Source organism: Cetorhinus maximus, chromosome 5 (assembly GCF_964194155.1).
Source record: "Cetorhinus maximus chromosome 5, sCetMax3.hap1.1, whole genome shotgun sequence".
In the NCBI taxonomy this organism is placed as follows: domain Eukaryota; kingdom Metazoa; phylum Chordata; class Chondrichthyes; order Lamniformes; family Cetorhinidae; genus Cetorhinus; species Cetorhinus maximus.
In genome coordinates this window covers 67,988,944-68,012,811 of record NC_135883.1, presented here as the reverse complement: position 1 = coordinate 68,012,811, position 23,868 = coordinate 67,988,944, and the positions used below count along the sequence as shown (strand labels likewise).

At 40.3% G+C, this 23,868-nt stretch overlaps 1 protein-coding gene across 4 annotated transcripts in view; it reads right to left on the bottom strand.

Moving 5' to 3' along the window:
• LOC144680695 (frizzled-3) overlaps positions 1 to 23,868 on the bottom strand; it is a 135,727-nt gene that overhangs the window by 60,554 nt on the left and 51,305 nt on the right. The gene's annotated exons all lie outside the window — the stretch shown is intronic.

Below are 23,868 nucleotides of genomic sequence, written 5' to 3'. Positions count from 1 at the left end.
TTCCCTCACTAGGGTACCCACTCCAAAGTGACCTCTGCTGCCAAGCCATAGTATAGGAATCAGCTGTCATGTTCCTCATTGTCAATGTCCTGGCAGTGTTCACTGACTGGGCTCATAGGGAACAGCATCTGGATCAGGTGAAAGCTGCTGGCATCTGTGGAAACTTACATTCTAAGGGAAAAAGGTTGAATGTCATTGTTTCCCAAATCCCGCATTCGAAGGGAAACCGTTGTATATATGCTTTAAACTCAATACAACGCCTTTTTTGCCTGGAGTCAAGAACAACATTTCAAAGAACCATTATCTAGGATCCCTGTAATGATTTTAAATGATCAAATGTTACTGATGACATAAGACAGTTTCATGATTATAGAAATTTAAATGCCTTTATATTTGATTACATGTCTATGAAGTGCCTTGGGATGTTTTCTATATTAAAGGTGCTGTGTAAATGTAAGCTGTGTTGACACTTATGTAGTTTGAGTGACAGGACATCCAAGTTTTAGGCTTCCCATGAAAATCAAGGTCTTCAATTCTGCCTCGAGATCAACAAGCTGCCTTTGGCAATGTAAACATCGTGAGTCTGGCACATAGGTGTCAGGCTCCTTTGTGAATGATGGCAGCACTATTGGAAGATTGTTTTTAATTTGTCCTGTGGGTGAAATTCCAGCTAAGGCTGAGGCAGCCCCAGGTTAAAACGCACATTGCCTATGTTAGTTCATTTCTCAGAAGCAGACTCTTAGAACCCCTCCAACTCTATTCCTTAAATGTCATCAGTAGCAACTGCACAAGTAAAACAGAGATGGACAGAAAGAGACAGCCCCAAAGGATGCTACACTTAATGATAGTCAAGTGTTCTCAGTGTTGAAAACATGATTAAGAATTTCACAGGAGAAAAGGCATTAGATAATTATGGGACTTTTTGCCAAATTTCAACAGTACACTTCCTATATAGAGGAAATTCTTTGCATTAATTTGATTTCTAAAAGAGGTCCTGATCAAGACTGTATCCTCAAGACACTCCAGTAATCAAATCTTCATTACCAAAATGATTGTCAGCAAGGATCTACAAGATATGCTTATCTGCAGGAAATTCTTTGAGGAATTATGCAAAATATTAATCATTTTTGACAACTGCAATGTACTGCATACCCTGAACAAAGGATACAATTACCATTAGCTTAATATCAATTATGTTAACCACGACATTCTTCAACCCCATGATGTTAAATAAGCTGCAAACCAGAGGTGAGTCTACTGGTCTCTCTGCAGCTGTAGTACAGACAAACAAATATGCAAATCCCAGCCCTGTGGAATGGTTTCAAGTGCTGAAACCCTCCTGACCCAACCCCTCCCCAGTCAGGCTCCCTTCCTCCACTCAGGAATGCCATCCTTTGTACAGTGCCTTGCCTACTGTGGGCCTTGTCTCTCCTCCTTTGCAGAAATTAATGCCATGCGGGTGGCCCCCACTCATTTAATTAAAACACAAAGCAGCACAATAGAGGTCAGGGCAGTCACTACTGCTGTGGAGAGGAAGGGGGGAGGGAGAGAGGGGAATCAATGTCCTCATACAAGTCATTTGAATTTCAAAAGGCTCTCCAGCTCTTACAGAATTGTACGCTTTTTGTCCCCAAATGAAATAGGAGGAAAACAGAACTTCCTTGCACATTCATCAAGCTACACCATCTAATCTGTTAATAATCAGAGAAAAAAAGTTACTTGTGATTTATTCCTTCCTTCACACAGCAAACATTTAGACATATGGAAACAGATCTTGGAATTCTCTACTCCACAGGGTTGCAAATGCTCCATCATTGGAGTAGATTCAAGCTGAGATAGATAGATTTTTGGTTTCAAGAAATCCAAGGATATGACGTGGGGGGGAGGTATACAGCCATGATCGTATTGAATGGCAGGGTGGGCTTGAAGGGCAGTATGGTCTACTCAAGCTCCTTTTCCTTATGTCTGTATGTTAAAATTTATACGTAACAATAGGAACTAGGAGGAGGAGAAATGAGAACAAAAGAGAACTAGTTTAAAATGATCCTACTGCGGCATCCAAACGTTCCACTCTTAACTCCACAGATGTAATGAGCACATTCTATTCCTCATCCTACAGCTGTTTGATCCTTATAAATACATTTGTTATAATTACAGTAGACTTAGTCAGCAGTGCACAATGGGGTGTAACATATACTTGAGAAACAGAATGGTATCAGACTGGTAACTGGATGAAAAACATTCTACAGTGAAGCAGTGTCACAGATGACAGGTGAGCAGTACATGCTCCTGCCGATGATGGTAACGAGGATGAGATGGAATTGGACATTTTTTGTAGGTCAAGAGCTGTAGCAGCACTTAAATTTAAACCCTTGGAGGCAGATTCCATTTTAGGCCTTGAACTGCCAGGATTAGGAATGGCAGCAGCAACTAGAGGAAACATGAACCATTAGTCACAAGTTTCCATTTGAGTTTGAGTGCTGTTCCCTGGATTCCCCTGATCTTTCCTCCTCATTCCATTGCGTATTTCACCTTATTTATCTTTAGGGCTACTTGTAGTAATGGAACATGTCATTTTCCATTTTTACGACCTAGGATTCCAAGATGTTTACCACTAATCTACACTTAACAATTCCATCCGTCTAAAATTAAGCCCACTGCTTTACTGTGACTAACATTTCAATTTATTACATGTATTATAGGATTTTCTGGGATTTGGGAAATCCATTTGAATTCCATAATTCTGTGCATTTTCTGAGGAAAACAAAAAATTGATGGGTGAAGGCAGAAATAAAAGCAAAATGCTGTGGATGCTGGAAAGCTGAAGTAAAAACAGAAAGTGCTAGAAAAAGTCAACAGGTCTGGCAACATCTCTGGAGATAGAAACAGAGTTAACATTTCAAGTCGAATACTCCGTCTAACCGAAGAAGAGTCAAAGTCCAAGACGGGCAAGGCTGAGATTTGGGCGGATTTATGCATTATGTGATTATCATATTGGGATGTAGTGAGATGACTAATACCATCTATAACTGATGTTGCTGTATTGAGAGCTTTGATCACTCAAGGTACACATGGTACTGCTGCTTCATAGAGACTCATGACTTCTGTCAGTACACTGACAGATGCTCAAGAGGCACATGAATCCACTTTCCATATTTAAGCTTGTATTTATGTGCTTTGTAAACTCATTTAACATATTTGCTTCCCTAGTAATTATTTACTTCCATTAGTTTAAAATATTTAGAGAAAAAATGATTTTGCTTTTTAAAAAAATTGCACATAGATCACTTATCTCCCCATCACACACATTCATCACACCATGCTAATCCCAGGGTGGTTCTTTACATTCTCTTGTGAATTAGAAATTAAATGAAGATCAGGTAACAAATGTTGGACAATCCAGAAAAGCAGTTATGAAAGGAGTTTCACACCAATTGATATGTAATGTACATACTAGGCTCAAGTGTTTTGGTAGTGAAGTACTGGAAAATCAATTAGTTTTTCTGTCCACCTTGGTGAATCAGTCATTACATGAAATAGAACGAAAGTAACACATGTGGAGCCCTTTGTCAGAGCTCATGGGTTATGATGAATGAATGCAGCAGATATATCAATTTATCTTTCTGAGCAATGAGAGCACGTGTGCATGTAACACAACCAAACTCTCACTATAACTATGAAATAAACAAAAACCAAATAAAATAACAGTAAAATACACAAAATCTAGGAGCATAGAAAAGTATGGGAATGAAAAACACTCTGCAGTCTAGGTGACTGATTCCAGAATTTAAGCTTTCTCAATCAACCAGTTCCTCAAAAACCTATCCAGCTCTTCCTCAAATATTTGCACATCATCTACCTCTCCAACCACGTTCACCATCTTCCAAATGGCTAAATTTAAACATCCCGCTTGCCTTCCCTCTAAACTAGAACCAGCTACATAATCTCCCAGCTATAGAGTTGATGGCAATTTCTAACAAATTTTCAGGGTTCAATTATTTCAATTATCCCTTAAGAGAGATTGAAGAGCAGGGATTGATTACTCTAGAGGACAGAGCTTGAGGATGAGATTGTTGAAAATTCTCAAGTATAAATTTAACTAGTTCCTTTTTTGTGCTGCTGCCTGGTAGATGGAAAGATAGAAGACTGAGCAAGACAGTATAACTGGTTCTCCCAGCTAGAGGTTCATGTCACATGACTCTCATCTCTCCACACCACCTTTGGCCAGGATGCCAACCCAGCCAATTACTGGGATTACTACACAATTACTTGTGTGCTTCAAGGAGAAAGCAGGTTTCAACAGTCCAGTCCATCTCTTGTGTCAAACAATATAGATCAGGTTGTCTGATAGCTGCTGCTACTCTCGGTCATCAGCAATGTGGGGGAAGGTGTCATCAACAGTGTTATCAAGTGGCACTTGCTTAGCAATAACCTACTTACTGATGCTCAGTTTGGGTTCCGCTAGGGTCACTCAGCTCCTGACCTCAATACAGCCTTGGTTCAAATAGGAACAAAAGAGCTGAACTGCAGTGGTGAGGCAACAGTGATAGCACATTTGACGGTGCGGCATCAAGGAGCCTTACCAAAACTGGGGTCAATAGGGATCGGGGAAAACTCTCCACGGGTTGGACTCATACCTAGCACAAAGGAAGGTGGTTGTGGGAGGTCAACTATCTCAATTCCAGGACATCACTGCAGGAGTTCCTCAGGGTAGCGTCCTAGCCCCAATCATCTTCAGCTGCTTCATCAATGACCTTCCTTCCATCATAAGGTCAGAAGTGGGAATGATCGTTGATGAATGCACAATGCTCACCAGCATTCGCAGACTGCTTCAGTATCTGAGGAGCCATGTCCAAATGCAGCAAGACCTAGACAATATCCAGGCTTGGGCTGACATTCAATGGCATTACCAGTATCAACATCCTGGGGGTTACCATTGACCGGAAACTGATCTGGACTAGCCATATAAATACTGTGGCTACAAGAGCACATCAGAGGCTAGGAATCCTGCGGCGAGTAACCCCCCCCCTCATTTTTGACTCCCCAAAGCCTGTCCACCATCTACAAGGCACAAGTCAGGAGTGTGATGGAATACTCCCCATTTTCCTGGATGAGTGCAGCTCCAACAACACTCCAGAAGCTTGACACCATCCACGGCAAAGCAGCCCACTTGATTGACACCCCTTCCACAAACATTCACTCCCTCCATCACCGATGCACAATGGCAACAGTGTGTACCATTTAAAAGATGCACTGCAGAAACTCACCAAGGCTCCTTAGGCAGCACCTTACAAACCCTCGACCTCTGCTATCTAGAAGGACAAGGGCAGCAGATAGATGGGAACACCACCATCTGGAAGTACCCCTCCAAGTCACTCACCATCATGACTTGGAAATATATCACCGTTCCTTCACTGTCGATGGGTCAAAATCCTGGAACTCCCTCCCTAACAGCACTGTGGGTGTACCTATACCAGAGGGACTGCGGCAGTTCACCACCACCTCCTCAAGAGCAATTAGGGATGGGTAAAAAATGCTGGTCTAGCCAGCAAAGCCCACACCCCATAAGTGAATAAAAAAAACCGTGGTCTATGGGGGACAATGTGACCAGTGGGAGGAATGATTAGCCAGTTTTATTTGAGAGAGGGAGGTTGAAGCAGGGGGGCAACAGCAGGATCAGTATTGTCAGCAGCTTTTTTAATTCAGTTCAGGGGCCTACTTAGGCCATTAATTGCTGCTTAATCAGAATATCCCAACATCAACATGTTCAGGTCACAGGCTCCAGGACTTGGCACTGGTCCTCTTGTCTCTGATCTGCTCAGTGATTTGCCTTTGTTGCTGTGGCTCAACATGCTTTAAAAGTGGTTTTACTATGACCCATACTGGTAATGGCAAAATGTTTCTGGAAGCATAAATAATAACAGTGACAAGGCAAATGACAGCAAATGGAATCAAAATCTGACACCACTGAGGCAGGCCATTCGGTTCATTATTTAAGCAAATTTCCATTATAAATATGCAAAAGAAAAATCTGGACTGAATACATATCTGTAAATGACGACTTGATTACATCTGCATACTTGGTCCAATTTTCCCCTGCCCAATAACCTTATTTCACTTGAAAGTTATTCTGGGACTTGACATCTTGTGTGCAATGTAATGTATGATCAACCAGTCTATAAAGGAGAATGCCCAGAACCAATAATGATCAAACAACTTCCTTCAGTGCGAGAGGTATGCATGACTGACTAAGAGAATTGAAACTCTGGAATCTGTATTCATTCACAGCATACATAGCCACTACAAATTTTAAATCAGGAAGAATCCACTTTAAAAAACATATTAAACACAATGAACAGCAAGTACCCAGATAATAAGTTACCAAAGACATTCACCAAGGTGGGCCCTTAATGTTCACGTCCATCATTTGGACCTGCAATTAAAGTCATACCTTGCTACTCAGTCCCAATCAACCACTATTCCAGGTCTCATTTTTTTCAAACTTCTTGTGACTGTCAAATATTTTGAGGGGAAGATATATTTTTAAGGGAGGCAAAGGGTTAATACCTCAGCTAAAAGAGCAGAGGGGAATGCCAAATAAATGCAAGTCTGCAATTTATTCTCCAAGCAAATAAGCTTGGGAAAATGTGATTGTACGAGTACACAAATCCTTTTTGTGTGCTTCAAGGAGAAAGCAGGTTTCAACAGTCCAGTCCATCACTTGTGTCAAACAATATAGATCAGGTTGTCTGACAGCTGCTGCTCGGCTGTGTGAAAACTGGCATATTTCTGATGAGTGTTTGGATGATCTTCATTCAAAGCTGTAACTAGCTTACTGTGACCTGATTTCACCCACTGGGCCTGACGCCCCGCCACTGGGCCAAAGTATAATATAATCTGCAATAATGCTTATGAAGCATAAACCACCCCATACATGGAAAAATAGATGCAGACCAGAAGAAAGGATGAGATATGGCTGGGGAGTGAAAGTGCACCAGGCAGGAAGATTGCAGGGGTTAGTTCATATTCCTACCCAGAAAAGACTTGACAGAAACAGCTGATGCCTTAAGAAAAGCTATGCAAACAGATTACAAAAAAATAGTTTACAAAAGCTCTGCTGGAGCTGTCAGGGTATCCATACGTTCCACATAATAGAAATGCAACATGACTCGCTCTTTACAAGAACACAAACCCCTTTTATGTTCCCTAAAGTCCAGGTCATAGATTAGTGACCCAAGGGCAATATTCTCTTGCACAGAGTGCAGCCAGTCTCCTTAATATCTATATTAAATCCCAGAAATAGGCATAGCTGTCTGGACAGGGGTAGAGGTTTTCAGGGGCTCCTTTTTCATTCTCACTAGCTCTCTTATGTGAAGCAGTCACGTCGCAACATTACCTTCTGTATTTCTGTTGTTTTTTAGGGTTTCCTAATAAGATTTTTAAAATTAATTTATAAATAAATCTCACATACTCCATTTCCTAAAATGAAAATTCTAACTATTTCCACAATGTACGTATTAGAAATGAGTTTCACAATGTCCAGCCAGCCCCTGGATGATGGGAAGGGAGGAGATGAAAGTGCAGGTGTTGCATCTCCTGTGCTTGCATGGGAAGGTGCCTAGTGAAGTTTCAACATTCTATTTTTCCCAAAAATAAACATATTGTAGAAAGGATCTGACTCAACGGTGTTCATGCATGACTGATTTTCACTGTCTATAAGTCTGTAGGTAAGTTAAGTTTATGTTGTTGCCAACTGCCTGCATTCCTTCCTTCTTTGGAAAGCAGTTTTGAAAGTGTAGCATTTGACAGTGTTTATAGCAAATCCCCTGATAGTTATTTTAGCCCACCATAAAATAAAGACACTTTCTAATATTCTGTGTCAGATGAAATCTTGCCAGGATAAAAATGGGATCTGCTGCAATCATCAAAGTAGATTGAACACAATCCTCTTTGTTGAAATTAAGTTAACTAGACGCTTGTGATTCTTGGTTTCATGTTTTACTCATTTTATTGGAAACTGATCATTTCATAAAGCACTTATGTATTTGGTAACTAGGCTCAGACTGTTTATTGGATTGGATGGGTGAGCAGGAAAAAACTCTCACGATTCTGATTTTCGCTGTTTGTGGAGTTCCATTCGAAACTCATTGACAACCTCACCATACCAGCAGAGATCAGCTCAGACCACAGGTTCTATATGTTGTCTGTGAGCTTTTACTAACGAATAACAGTAGTTCAGAATGTAAACCTGGAAGAATGTATCTCACTTACTAATTGCATATGCCAAATTATAAATTGAGTTCACAATACCTGGTTGATCAAATTCCTGCCCCCTGAAATAAAAAATATTTTAAAAATGAGGCTTTCTTGGCAGAATGGGGAGAGTTCTGCTCTTCTATGAAGGTTGGCTCACTCCTTACAAGGCTCAGGCTTATATGAAATCCTCTAGTTTTTTTTGTAAAACAGATACATCCCTTCTGTCCCAGAAGAGACAGCAGTTTCTGCCAATTCTGGGTCACTCTACAAGCAAATCAGAGCGCTCAGCTTCTTCAAAGCTGGCGTTCATCCGAGTGGTCTACTCACCCAATGCCAACTTTTCGATCTGGGGGATTTTCGGTTTCTTCCACTTCTCCTTGGCGTCAGCAACACCTCGAGACACCTAGTGTCTTAATATCCCCACCACACCCCCGCAAACCCTCCTCACAGCCTCTTGGTCCCAGAGTTCCTTCACACATCACTGATCCAGGCAGCAAGTCATCAAGCTTCCTTCCTCAAAATCTGTGGCAATTAATGGCAGAAGGGGTGCAAATAGCAAAGTGAGCAAAAATACTGGAAAGGGTGAATGGGCATATGCGGAGGTTTGAATTCTTTGATAATAGCCAGCTCAGTTCACATTATCCTTTTGAATCCATTCACTTCTAAGGCTGTTAGCTCTTTGTTACAATGAAAAGGCTATTTGTTATGGATTGGTGACAAGGTCAGTGAAATTACCTATGAACATTTTACTGTATTACTTAAAAGGATGCAATTTTCCTTTGACACAGTGCTTTGATTTTGTTCCACAATATATTGTACTTGATTGCACATTCATCGAAAACCCCAAGTCACTAGGAGAAAGTGGCCAGCTACAAAGCACTGGCCTACCCACCCTTAATTTCTCTATGATATCCAAGCCTAACAGCAAAAGCCACTTATCTTCCTTCAAAATGGCCTCCTCTCTAAGTGATCGGTGATGGCGGCTCCAGGACCTGTCATAATAACTGCTCCAGTTGCAGTTTCCCTCCCTCCTGCTCTCGCTGCTCCTCCAGAGACAGAATCTATGATTAGAGGAGCAGCCACCTTGGGAGAGACAGAGTCCGTGACTGGAGGAGCAGCTCTTTACAGGTTCTGTCTCTCCCAAGTATGGGGGCAATTTTCCTCTCATTGCTCATCCCACATGATTGAATTTTTGAGGGCTTTTGATGGCAAATTTGCCCACTGGCCCCCTCTATTTTGAACAAGCATCTGGGGCTCTTTGGCACTTGATGTCCCTCATAAGAGACTGGAATTGAAGGCAAATTATTCACCTGGCCAGGAAACTGGTTGAGTGGCAGGAGACAGAAAATAGGGAAAATTGGCAGGATTTGACTAGTGGTGTGCTGCAAACGTGTTGCAGTCTCAACTATTCACTGCATTATTAATAACTTTAGACAATGGGATAGAAGGTCATATATTCCAAGTTTGCCAAGACACATAGTTCCCACTGAAGTTTAGAAGGGTCAGGCGTGACTTGATTGAAGTATAAGATTCCGAATGGTATTGACAGGATGGATCTGGAAAGGATATTTCCTCTTGTGGGTGAGCCCAAAACTAGGGGACACTATTTTAAAATTAGGGGCTGCCCTTTTAGGACAGAGATGAGGAGAAACTTTTTCTCAGAGGGTTGTGCGACTATGGAACTCTGCCTCAGAAGGTGGTGGAAGTGGGGTCATTGAATATTTTTAAGGCTGCGGTAGACAGATTCTTGTTAGGCAAGGGAATCAAAGGTTATCAGGGGTAGATGGGAATATGGAATTTGAAACAAACAGATCAGCCGTGATTTTATCGAATGGCAGAGTAGGCTCGAGGGTCCAAATGGCCTGCTTCTGCTCCTATTTCCTATGTTCATGTAACAAAGATAGGCAGCATTGAAAGCAATGTGGATGGAAGGATAGAATTACTAAGAGATACTAAAGATTAAGTGAATGTGCAAAATGGTGGAAAACGCAAGACAGAGTACTTTCTAAATGGTTAAAAAGTAGAAACAATGAAGGTCCAAAGAGATTTGGGTGGGGTGGGGAGGGCTTTAAGGTGCATGGGCCATTAAAATGTCATCGACAAGTACAGAAAATAAAAAAGCTAAAGGAATGCTGGTCTTTATGTCTAGAGGAATAGAATACAAGGGGATAGGGGTCACGTTTCAGCTATACAAAGCAGGGGACCTCCCGCCAAGGGCTCCTAGGGAGGCTTTCTCTAGGACTCCTTTTTGATTTTTGGGGCTACATTTTCACTTTCAGGGCCTCTATTTCATTCTCACTAACTCCTTTATGAGGTGATGCAGCCATGTAGTGACATTACCTTCTGTACTTGTGTTGATTTATTTTAGGGTTTTCTTCTTTAGATAGATAAGCTAGCATGAATACCAAAGATAGTCATTTGGAGGTACAGAACTTCAGTATTGCTGAAAAAGAGAGATTGAAGATTTTCATCTTACACTCATCAAGACACTTCACAATAATACCAATATAAGGGGAAAACAACAATTTACACTGTTATGAGAAGAGACTGCTGATTGGTTGGCAAGTGGACTCCGATTGGTCAAGCCATTGCCATGGAGAATGCACCAAAATAGGTGGCAACTGACAGTCAAGTGAGGTCCACTGCATTGTTTGAAATTTAAACCAGGCAACTTGACCCTGATTGGTCAAGGCATTGCCCTGAGGAATGAGTCAGCGAATGGCTGTCACTTATTTTGTTTAGCTGAAACAGGCACAATGTGTGTACATGTTCTTTCTGTCTGCAAAGAACAGGGCCCTCTGTATTAATATGTGTAGCTTCTAGTACAGGCAAATGCGCCACACTGCGAGCCCGGCTCAAAATCTTAAATTGGTAGTCAGCATAATTCTTAGCACAGAGGATTATTCAGCAAATGTTGTCCAATTGCGGAACAACATGTCAAGGAACTATCGTATTTTTCCTAATATTTTTGAGGGATATTTTAAAGCAAGCTTGTGTGATTATATTAGTCTGTAAGGTTTAAATTATCAAAGAAGTGAGGTGTAAAACAGGTGTTTGAAATGGGGATGAGTAAAACTAGGGGGAGGTCATCAGATATGGTGTGAATGATATTTGCATTTTTAGGTAAGTGGGAAAGATGTTTGATTTTCAAAGGAACTTGATAAGATTTTTACAACTGGCAAGGTAAATAAGGCAAGGTTATTCTGCTGATTTTTCCCAAAATTGCTGGCCATAATGAGAACATGAATGATTTTTATATTCTGGAAAAGGTAACTTCTTAAGACAAGTGAAAACAATGGGATTTACAAATCAAAAGGGATAAAATATATTTAAAGGATGGAAAGAAGGCTGAGAGAGGTGTGGCCGTGTGAGATCTTGAAAGGTGACTGTGTGAAACAGACTTGAGAAAAAACCTCCAGCCATCCTGCAGAGGTTTGCTGTTTCAGTAACCAAAGTTGTGTTAAAAGTCCATTGTCCAGTGGATGTCGGTGGTAAAATTGCTGGATATCTTTATAAACTTAGAATCTATTTGGGCTGCTGCCTTAAAAGGGGGTGTGTAGTTGGGAGTCTGGTTAAGTAGAAATTTTGGGAACTGTTATAACTGTGTAACTGTGATCTTATGTGTATGTTTTTTCTTTTGTTAATAAACGTTTTAATTTAATCCTCAAAATCTCTAAAGATGGTAATGGACTCATTACCTCTTGTAATAAATACAAATTGCAAAATCATTGTGATAGCATGGTCAAGTTTCCCTTGTGGATTTGGTTAGTCTGGTAAATACTACCTGCCGCATCATGACACATCTAATGTTGGACACTGCATTTTGAGTTTTGCAAGTACAAGCTGGTTGGGGACAGTCTGTACTTTGCCCGTTGTGAACAGTGGCTGGGACGTGCTGTTTGATACAATCCACCAGTCTTTGGGACATACGGCCCATATACGTAGCATTACACTGGCACTAAAATCCATATATCACATTTCGGAGATAAGTAGAACATCATTTTGGCTTGATGGCAGCATCCTGCTAATGGCGAATACCACTCGTGTTACTACTGCATAGTAGCAGCATGAAACAGCTAGCTTCACCTGTTGCTCAAATTTTTGAGACACATTGCCCTTCCAGGATAATCTGAGGTAGACTGTTCACTTTTCAGGGCCGAAAGTGACAGCCTCAGACCCATTCATGAGTTTGTGCGATGTGAAGCGCGAAATGATCTGACCAGGGTAGCCATTATCCTGCAGCAGAAAAGCTAGCTGTTTCACAGTGCAACTATGCAGTAGCAACATGAGTGGTATTCACCACTCTCAGACTCAGATGGTGGTGAATCTTTGGAACACTCTTCATCAAAAGGTGGTGGAAGCAGATTCTTTGAATACTTTTAAGGCAAAGATAGATAGATCCCTGATTAACAAGGGGGTGAAAGGTTATTGGGGTAGGCAGGAATGTGGGATTGAGGTTACAATCAGATCAGCCATGATTTTATTGAATTGCGGAATGGGCCAAGTGGCCTACTCCTGCTCCTAATTCATATGTTCGTACAGGATGCTGCCATCAAGCCAAAAAGACATTCTGCCTATCACACACGAGCAATGTGGTATATGCATTTCAGTGCCAGTGAGATGCTAGGTATGTATGCCGTACATCCCAAAGACTAGCAGGTCATATCAAACAGCATGTCCCAGTCACTGTTCGCAACGGGCAAGATATAGACCGTACCCAACCAGCCTGTGCTTGCAAAGCTCAAAATACAGTGTCCAACATTGGATGTGATTCCATGATTGGTTATTTGCTAAATAATCAAGGCCAAGCTGCCTGGTTTAAATTTCAAACAATGCTTGTTAGTTTACTGTCAGTCACCATCACAGTTGTACTCTCCATGGCAATGCCTCTACTAATTAGAGTCCACTTGTCAACCAATCAGCAGTCTCTTCTCAGTGCAAATTGTTGCTTTCCCCTTATATTGGTATTCTTGTGAAGTGTCCTGATGAGTGCAAGGTTAAAAGCTTTGACATATCTCTTTCTTCAGCAATACCCAAATACCAAAAACTGTATACATGCATACATATTATTAAATCTTTTAACTTGGAATCTATAAATAAGATGTTTTTGTTAATTTATTATAAATAAATCTCCCATACTTGGTTTCCAAAATGGATTCATGGAAAAACCCGACTGACACGGGTGGCATTGAATGATTCAAATTTAGTAGATGAAGTAGGACAGGGAGTTTACAATTGAAAATCTGACAACTAAAAACGAATTGAGTGAATTCCAAGCGTTTTCTCAGGTAAAATATCAAATAAAGATTATTCGTTCAGCTTCATACAGCCCCACACACATGGTAATCAGCCCCTCTTCTCACCACCATACACACACAAGCACCTCTTCCCAATCACCCAGCAGCCTGGGATCCACTGTCACTACCCACCTCTGTCCTTTTGTAGTTCTAGAATAATCTATAATATTGGACTCTACCACACATTTATTCTCTTAATAAAAAGCTCTGCATAATCATTTGTCGATCTCTACAAGGTATTCCAGAATATGTAGACATCTTCATTTATATCCACTTTATTTTTGCTTCCAAATTGCTCCTCTCCTTCTACCCCAGTAGCATGAAGTCACCCCCACCAACTACCCCACCCTGCCTTGGCACCGCCACCCCGAGACTCAGGCCCAGCCCACCACCAACAACCGTCCCCCCCAACCCCCAACCACCAAACCTCCCCTTCAGCCGCTGGTTGAGACTCAGGCCCAGCAGCACTAACCCCCTGGCCCCGATGCTCAACAACCCCACAAAAGGCTGACACTCCCTCCTCCTCTTTAATTTTCCAATTCTTCCCCTCAGCCTCCTGGAAGATGCTGAGAAGCGACTGGTGACAGCACAGCAGAAACTCTCCCACATGAAGGCAGCGTAGCTAGTCAGAACAATTGTTTCCGTGTCTCCAATCACAGGTCCCCTCTCTCCCACCTCTGCTGCTCCTCCAATCATAGGTTCTGTCTCTTGAGGACCAGCAAGAGCAGGAGGGAGCAAGCCTATGATTGGAGGAGCTGGAATAGCCAGCATATGAGAGACAGAATCTGAGATTGGAGGAGCAGCTCTTCAACAGATTTTGTCTCTTCCACATATGACAGCGACCTTCCTCTTAGCAGTGCCCCCGTGATTGAATTTTTGCTGGCTTTTTGGGGGCTTTTGAGGGTGAATTCACTGGCTGCCCCCCATGTATTTTCAACACTGATTCAAAGCCCTGGTTAGATGACATCTGGAGTACTATGACCAGCTCTGGGAACCACGCCTTAGAAAGGGTATACTGGCATCGAGGAGTGCAGTGTAAATTTAACAGAATGATACCTGAACCCCAGGGGTTAAATTACAAGGAAAGATTACACAAACCTGGAACTGAGAAGATTAAGGGTTGATTTGAATAACGTTTTCAAAATATTAAGGGGAACATATATGGTAAATAGTCAGAAACTGTTTCCACTGGTTGGGGAGTTTAGGACTAGAAAGCACAGTCTAAGAATCAGAGACAGACCTTTCAAGAATGAAATTAGGAAACATGCAAACAAGACTGGTAGAAGTTTGGAACTCTTCTCCACAAATGGAAGCTGATGCTAGATCAATTGTAAATTTTAAATCTGAGCGATAAATCTCTGTTAACAAATGGTATTAAGGGATTATGGAGAAAAGGGATTAGAGAGGCAAGATAGGTATGTGGAGTTAGGTTGCAGATCAACCACAATCTCATTGAATGGTGGAACAGGTTTGAGCGGTTAAATGACCTACTTATGTTCCTATGTGGCAGCATGTATCCACAAAAAGCCTGCACTATAATATCCAGGTATTCATTCCATAGCCAGGTCATTTGGGTTTTGAATTCATCCTTCCGCTTATCCCAAGACTGCTTGATTCACCTTTACCAACATACGAATTTGGAGGAATAGGCCACTCAGCCATTCAATAAGATCATGGCTGAATGTAACCTCAACCCCACATTCCTGCCTACTCCCGATAACCTTTCACCTCCTTGTTAATCAAGAATCTATCTAGCTCCGCCTTAAAAATATTCAAAGACTCTGCTTCTACCGCCTTTTGAGGAAGAGTTCCAAAGACACTCAACCTTCAGAAAAAATTTCTCCTCATCTCCGTCTTAAATGAGCGACCCCTTATTTTTAAGCAGTGAACCCTATTTCTAGATTCTCCTACGAGGAAACATCCTCTCCACATCCATCCTGTCAAGACTCTTCAGAATCTTAAAAGGTTTCAATCAAGTCGCTTTTTACTCTTCTAAATTCCAGTGGATACAAGCCTAACCTGTCCAGCCTTTCCTCATAAGACAACTCACCCATTCTTGGTATTAATCTAGTAAACCTTCTCAGAACTGCTTCTAATGCATTTACATCTTTCCTTAAATAAGGAGACCAGTACTGTACACAATACTCCAGATGTGGTCTCACCAATGCCCTGTACAACCGAAGCATAACCTCCCTGCTTTTGTAATCAATTCCCTCACAATAAATGATAACATTCCATTAGCTTTCATAATTACCTGCTGTAGTTGCATACTAACCTTTTGTGATTATGCACTAGGACACCTGGATCCCTCAGAATTTCAGAGCTCTGCAATCTCTCACCATTTAGATTAGAGCTTCTTTTTTATTTTTCCTGCCAAATTGAACAATTTCACATTTGCCCACATTATACTCCATTTGCCAGATCTTTGCCCACTCACTTAACCTATCTACGTCACTTTATAGCCTCCTTACATCCTTTTCACAACTTACTTTCCTACCTATCTTTGTGTCGTCACCAAATTTAGCAACCATTCGTTCAGCACCTTCATCCAAGTAATTTATATAAATTGTAAAAAGTTGAGACCCCAGCACCAATTCCTGTGGCACACCACTCATCACATCCTACCAACCAGAAAGACCCATTTATGCCAACTCTGTTTCCCATTAGTAAGCCAATATGTTACCCCCGACACCACGAGCTTTTATTTTCTGCAATCTTTGATGTGGCACTTGTCAAAAGCCTTCTGGAAATCTAAGTACAGTATATCCACTGCCTCCCCTTTATCCACAGCACGTGACTCCTTCAAAGAACTCCAATAAGTTGGTTAAACACGATTTCCCTTTTACAAAATCATGTTGGCTCTGCCTGATTACCTTGAATTTTTCTAAGTGCCCTGCTTGAACATCTTTAATAATAGCTTCTAACATTTTCCGGATGACAGATGTTAGGCTAACTGGCCTGTAGTTTCCTGCTTTCTGTCTCCCTCCGCTTTTGAATGAAGGAGTTATATTTGCTATTTTCCAATCTAATGGAACCTTCTCCAAATCTAGGGAATTTTGGAAAATTAAAACCAATGCATCAACTATCTCATGAGCCACTTCTTTCAAATCCTTAGGGTGAAGTCCATCCGGATTTGGAGGTTTGTCAGCCCGCAGCCCCAACAATTTGATCAATACTGCTTCCCTGGTGATTGCAATTTTCCCCAAGTTCCTCCCTTCCATTTCCTGATTTACAGCTATTTCCGTGATGTTACTTGTGTCTTCTATAGTAAAGACTGAAGCAAAATACCTGTTTAATTCATCTGCCATCTCCCTACTTTCCATTTTCTATTCCCCAGACGCACTCTCTACAGGGCCAATGCTCACTTTGTTAACTCTTTCTGTATTCAAATATCTATAGAAACTCTTACTATCCATCTTTATATTGCTAGCTAGCTTTCTCGCAAACTCTAATTTTTCCCTCCTTATTAATTCTTTAGTCATTCTTTGCTGTTCTTTATATTCTTTCCAATCTTCTGACCTGCCAGCCGTCTTTGTGTAATTATATGCTTTTTCTTTAAAGTTTGATACTGTCTTCAACTTTTTAGTTAACCACAGATGGTGGGCCCTCCCCTTGAAGATTTTTCTTTCTTATTAGAATGTATATATTGTGTATTCTGAAATATCTGAATATAAGCAAGTTAAACCAGGTATGAATGGGCCGAGTCAATTTTTTTTTGTTCTTTCACAGGATGTGGACATCGTTGGTTGGGCCATCATTTATTGCCCATCCCTAATTGCCCTCAAGGCAGCAGTAGTGACAGACCCAGGTGATGAATTCACATGGCTCAAATACCTCCTGTGGCAATCCACTTGCTAATCTGTTTATGGTTTGTAAATATTGTGAAACTTTTCAGCCAACTTTCAAAGCCACTAAATGTTTTCAAAAGAGATTATGATTAAAAAACCCCATTTAGTTTCATGAATTAGCAGTTCAGTTTATCAGTACAGTAATGCATGCAGATAAACTAAACATTTCATTTCTATAAAACGTAGGAACATACAACAGTTACAGCACAAAAGGAGGTCATTTGACCTGTCTCATGTGTTTCGGTTCTCTGCAAGAGCAACTCAGCTAGTCTCACTTCCCGGCCCATTCCCTGAAGCCCTTCAATTTTTTTCCCTTCAGGTGCCTGTTTCCTTTTGGATGCCACGATTGAATCTGCCTCCACTACACTCTCAGGTAGTACATTCAAGATCCTAACCACTTGCTGAATAAAAGAAGGTTTTCCTCATGTCATCTTTGGTTCTTTTGCCAATCATTTTAAATCTGAGTCCTTTGGTTCTCGACCCTGCTGTCAATGGGAAGTTTCTTTCTATCTACTCTGTCTCAACCCATGATTTTGAGCACTTCTATCAAATCTCCTCTTAAATCTTACTTTTTGAAGCAGAACAAATGTCAGCTTCCCCAGTCTATCCACATAACTGAAGTCCCTCAATCCTGGAACCATTCTTGTAAATCTTTTCTGCACCAATTCTAAAGCCTAAAGGATGAAACACAGAATTATACACAATACTCCAGTCGAGGCCAAACCAGTATTTTATAAAGGTTCACCATTACCTCCTTGTTTTCAAAAGGGACGGGAGATGCACATTGGCAAGAGCTAGAGAGATGGAGTGTTCAATGAGCTGGGGGGGACATCTTAGGCCTGGAGGTTGGGGTGAAGTCATCGAAGGATTTAAGCATAAAGAAAAGAATGATCAACATTTAGGTATTGGGGGAATAAGGAACCAATGAACATCAGTGAGGACAGAGTGGAGGGTGAACGAGAACTTGGTATGCATCAAGATTCAAGTAGCAGAGTTCTGGATTAGCTGAAGTTAGAGTGTGGAGAATGGAAGGCTGGCCAAAAGATCATTGGAGTAAAATACAGTCTAAGGACTGACAAAGACATGTATGAGGAACTCAGCAATAAATGAGCTTAGCTGGGCGCAGAGACAGGTGACATTCACCACCCAAAAAAACAAAAACACAGAAGTAAAATTGCTGTTTCAATCAATTAAAAATTCATTAAAATTAATTCATTCATTTTTCTGGAACGAATTATAGAAAATCATCACATTGCACAACCTGGAAACTGAGCAATTTCCAAGTGAAATTTCACTAACAGGAAGAACAGGTGTGAAGTGTCTACTATTTGAGACTTGATGTGTGCAGTTCACCTTAGACAGGCAAGTAAAGCACCAAGTGAGTGGCTCAGCATAGGCCAGGAATCAAACCTGGAAGGTTCATGGCTTCAACGGCTCAGTTACACACCAGACACTGAATTTATGTGCTGAGCTATAATCATTCTTAACTACCTTTTTTCACTACCTTCTCCTGTTGTCCTAGCTTCACTTGTGGCAGTCTTAAGTTCCGACTTCCAAATTACAAGATCAAGGTTTTTACACAGAACTTCTAACAGGTTCTTGATCTCCAACCACTTGTGGGAAGCTCATTGACACATGAAAGGAAGGAGAATTCCTCCAATACCGCTTGATCACAGTAGTGCAAGCTACAAATCTGCAAGGTCAGGGATCTCAGAGCAACGTCTAGGTGCTCCTATTGGGATTATGGTATAGACATAGATGCATTTTTACAGAAGTAAAATATAAAATCATGATGCTGCATGACTCTGTACACAAGGATGTGGCATAGTGGAGCACAGGATCAGGTTTTAATATAAATTATCAGTCTTAAGGTCAGAACGGCAGGGGTGCCTAGCCTAGACCAAGAATGTCCCTGTTGGGGGGAAAAAAGTTATTGCTAAATTACTGTAGCAGAGACCTGGGAATGCCGTTGTCCCACCCCCACTCCTCTTTCAACTAGGGGGCAATGAATGGTATGGAGAATTTCACCCCTCTCTGCTAAATTACCACTATCTTGACTCTGTCCTTGGTGGCTGAGGGTCAGATAGGGGTTTTCACCAATGTTATCCTTTAATTGGCCAACTGGAAGTGGTCATAACCAGAATGAAACATGGGCCATCAAATTCTTCACGCGAAATAGTTCATGTACTGAACAGAAAATTTTCTACATAAAGTGGAATCCTGTCCTACCACTCAACAGCCCTTAAATTTGGACCAAAAAAAATCTCAAAGTAAACCAAACACTTTCAGAACTAATACATTCTATGGACTTACAGGAAACCTCAGATCTATCTAAAAGCAAGCTACATTGAGAACAGCAAGGGTCAGGTTTCAGTGCTACTGCAATGCTTCAAAATGCTTTGGCAACCAGGGACAAAACAATTCCCACTGTTAGCAGTTGTTTCTGTCTGAAACATAATATTCTTCATTGTGATATATACAGGTTACATTTCACCCTCATCCAAGTGTGGAGTCACGGAATGGGAGTGGCCCATGCCATCAAGATTACAAGCTAGTTGTGGCTTTTTGCTACCTCAAATGCTTCTCCATTGAAAGAGCCCTTGTGAAATCTGCTCAAAATATTGAGAGAAAGCTGGTGCAGTATTATATGATTTCACAAAAGGAAGCTGCTTTGTTAAGGATTTTTTTAAAAATGAGATTAGTTTAACAAAAGCAATGTAACCTATACAGGTAGTTTTATACATTTAACTGATAGTCTAATGGAATAATAAACAGGAAATACTATGTTAGACAGGTTTAATTTTTTTCCTGAATTAACAGCATAAAAGCAGATTAAGAAAATTTAACAGACTGAGGAAAACAAGACAGAAAACTTGATATGGCACCGGGCTTATAGAAAATGATTCAATTGAGTCTGATGATATCAGAGGAAGGATGCAGGGTAGGAAGAAAGGAAAGGAAAGAGGGACGGAGGATGGAAGTGATAAATGCAAGTGAGTTAAAAGGTACTCTAGAGGGTGTTTGTCCAATCGTAAAAAAGGTTTGCCAGCAATTGACAATCAAGAGAAATAGGAAAAAGTTAATAAAAAGAGCAAAGTCAGAATGCATTATAAATGTACCATTGCCAACATTGACAAGATTAACAGTTTAATGATTTTGTACTATTTGATGTGCATGGTTCATGAGGCTAGAAATGAGTTTGATTTATTTCCTTTCAAATCATGTTAAAGTAACTACACAAATTGATAAATTCTAAGCAAAATTGTGTATGTTGATGTTGTAATTGAGAAAGACCTTAAGTACTTTAAGTAATACAAATGCAAAACATTTCAGGTGCTGGAAATGTAAAATAAAAGCAGAAAATTCTGGAAATACTCGGTAGGAGAGAAAAACAGAGTTAGCGTTTCAGGTCACAAACCACAGATGCTGCCTGACCCGCTGAGTATTTCCAGCATTTTCTGTTTTTATTTTTTCTTAAGTAATAATGACCTAGTTTTGAATAATTTATTTCAATATGTTTAAACTATCAGTGATATAGCTCGGTGTCAAATTTTGTTTTATAATGCTCCGGTGAAGGATATTTTATAACATTAATGGTGCCATATAAATACAAGTTTACATTATGATAGATGTACCAATAAAAATTTTATTGGAGAACTTGGCTCATCATTCTAAAAATCTTCTTTCACCTCTGGGCAGTAGTTTCAAATCTTGTTTACATGATGGGAAAGTTTGTTTTCAATGCAAGCAAGTTCTAAGGTGTCTTGCATCCATTATACAGAAGTCGGTTAAAGCTCACCAAACTGGCAGTCTCACTCAAAAGACACAAGGGTGGTCTGTCCAAAAATCCACAACCTTTGTGTCATTTGTTACCCTGGTGAAGTGATAGGTGCTCTTGACATTGAGCAAAAGAGGAGAGAAATTCATTTGACATCAACTTTGCTCTAACTAGTAGACTAAGTAGAATGTTGAACAACACCACCAGGTGTAAAATTTGGAACAGTTTCGTATCTCAATCCTCTTTCAATCACCTTGAGGGCCATAAAACTCAAAGAAAACACATGCAGATACACATGATTTACAAATTAAATTAAATTTAAACCTTTACAAGCAGAGTTGAAAGGGACCATCTTCAATCTTAAATCCTTTGAATTAAAAGATAATTATTTACCAGGTGTAAGATTAAAAGGATCTCAAGTGGACTGATCCTGCAAATTGGTTGGCCCAAATGTTTGCTTTCTGTGTATAGTGTTAAACCTAGGGAGGCTGGATTAAAAGTTAAATCTTTTGTTTTGGAAATTGTCAGGAAGATAGAATTATTTTCATAACGTTATTGGAATTTATTGTAGAGCGAGTGAGTGAGAGTGTTAATTGAATTAAAGGCAGCTGGTCTAAAGGCTTTCATGTATCAGAAGATAAGCTAGGTTTGAAATGTTAAGTAGGTAAACATAGTTGTAAAGGGGACATTTGCATTTTTAAATGAACCAGACTAGCTTGAATTCAAGAGCGGGGTGGGGGTGGGGGAGGGGGAGGACTGAAATGTTTCACCTAGCCAGGAAAAGTTAAGAAAGTGTTCATTTTTCCTCAAAGGTTACTAGTAAAATTAGTACTATGATAGATTTTTATTAGGGAGGTAAAGTCCAAAGACATAGTGAAACAATGGGAATTTGCATTCAAAGGGGAAAGTATGTATAAAGGAGAGAAGGCTGTGTGTAAGGGCAGGCATTCTAAGATCTAACACAAGTGTGAAAAGCCACCATCATCTATGCCTCAGCAAGGAACTGAAGCTGCGAAAAGCTTACTTTGAATTCAACTGGTCAGGGTACTGTGTCACTTTGCCTGGCTCTTTTAAATTCTGTGTGTTTTGCTGTTGACTTAACGAAAGTGTAACTGAGATTGAGATTAACTAGGGGATTTAGAAGTTATAATAGTAATTTGTAGATCTACGTATGTACTTAAAATCATTTCTTCCAATAGTAAAGATTTAATTTAGTTTTTTAAGAAACCTATAAGACTCGGTCGTCTTATTACTACTGAATTCAAGGCACGCATCTCGAAATACATACAAATTGCAAAACAGTTGTGGCAGCTGTTTCAAGTTTCCCTTTGGGATTTGAGCAGCTCAGCATTTACCATCGGCTGTGCCACAACAAAATCCTGTCAGAAAGAAGAGCAGAACTTGTTTGAAGTGGGCATTGTTGGAAGAGACATGGGTGTGAATTTTGAAGAAGAACTTTATGCAGAGAGTGATAATGACCTGAACTCTCTGCCCATGAGGGTGTGTAAGCAGAGATTTTCATTCAATAATTTCATAAGTACATTGGTTGGGCAATTAAAGGAAATAAACATGTACATACATGTGAGTACAGCAGGAGGATGGGCCTGACTGGATTACTGTACCGAGTGTCTGCAGAGACTTGATGGGCCAAGTGGCCTCCTCCTGTACAGTAAATGCCTCTATGACTCTTATTTTGTGGTGATCTACTTTTGATCTTAAGTAGCTTGCAGATAGTTGATAGACTATACAAAAAGAGAATAAAACCACTGGTCCAGATGGATTGCATCTATGAAAAGAAGCAAAGGCACTACGTATTTTCTAAAATAATTCAATAGAAAAGTGAATAGTGCCTGAGAATTGGAAGACCGTAATGTTATTTCTATATTTAAAAAGGGAGACAGCACAAATCCAGCAAACTGCAAGCCAGTTAATTTAATGTCAGAAAAAAGAGCAGAGGTAGCTACTCAGGCTGGAAAAAGGCAGAAAGTGGTATTCCAAGGGATCAGTGCAGGGACCAACATTGTTCACCATTTACATAATGAATTTGAACTTGGGAGTACAATTTTAAAATTTGTGGATGACAGCAAACTGGTGGGTATAGTTCACACTGAAAACTGTGACAAAATAATGTTAAACTTGCAAAATAGTGTGCAAATAGAAATTAATTTCAATGTTGATAAATGCACAATGGTGCATTTCAATAGGAGAAATGGGGAGGTCACATACTTGTTGGAAAATAAGAATCTTAATTGGGTAGAGGAGCCCTGGGATCTAGGGGTACACATTCATAAATTATTAATCTGCACAGATTAACTGTCATGAAAATGAAAACGAAACACAAGTTGATTACTAGAGGAAAAGAATTCAAAAGCAGAGAAGGTACACTAAATTTGAACAAAACCTTAGACCACATTTGGAGTACTATCGATAGTTCTGTTCTCCAGATAGAGATAGTTGCAAAAAAAATTACAATGGTGACACCAGAAGAGGGTATAACTATCAGGAAAGCAAGAACAAGCTGGGGCTTTTTCTCTAGATATGAGAATGCAAGAGTTGACTTGATAGAGGTTTATGAGGGGGTTTAATAGGGTGGATGTACAGAACATATTTCCACTTGTTGGAGAGTCCAAAACTAGGGGCCATAAACACAAGGTAGTCACCCAATAAGCAATTTGAGATGAATTTCTTT